We start from the raw sequence: 483 nt of genomic DNA on the forward strand, positions 1-483 counted from the left end.
ATAGTGTTATATTGTGTAACATTTATTATAATAAATATGTTAATACTCCCATGTTTACCATCACTCTTCACTTGGTTTTTAATCTTGCGCATTATCTAATAACTGTCTCCTTTCTTTTTCTTCACTCATGTCAGCTATGTCACATTTCTCCTATTTTGGTAATTATCCATAGAAGATTGCAAGTAGCTATGCCATGACCTTCATGCTTCACCCTCTGACACTGGAAATTTTATTTCCCTCATGTGTATTTAGCATTGTAGAGCTTACACTAATTCCTGATATTACCAAAGAGGTTGATGATATCTACTTTTCCAGAATATATATGATAGAGACTTGCTTACCTTTACTGGAATGTCAACCACAGAAGCACAGAGGTTATGGTATAGCTGAACTAAGCCGTACAACCATAGAGTTCTTGATTTCTATAACTGATTCTAATATTACCACTACTTTTTGGAGAGTAGAGTTAATACCTAAGTATGC

The 483-nt window shown here is 34.0% G+C and overlaps 1 protein-coding gene across 1 annotated transcript in view; it reads left to right on the top strand.

Moving 5' to 3' along the window:
- The window catches only part of LOC119586666 (myotubularin-related protein 14-like), a 27384-nt gene that overhangs the window by 919 nt on the left and 25982 nt on the right, over positions 1 to 483 (top strand). The gene's annotated exons all lie outside the window — the stretch shown is intronic.

This window comes from Penaeus monodon, chromosome 21, assembly GCF_015228065.2.
Source record: "Penaeus monodon isolate SGIC_2016 chromosome 21, NSTDA_Pmon_1, whole genome shotgun sequence".
Taxonomy (NCBI): domain Eukaryota; kingdom Metazoa; phylum Arthropoda; class Malacostraca; order Decapoda; family Penaeidae; genus Penaeus; species Penaeus monodon.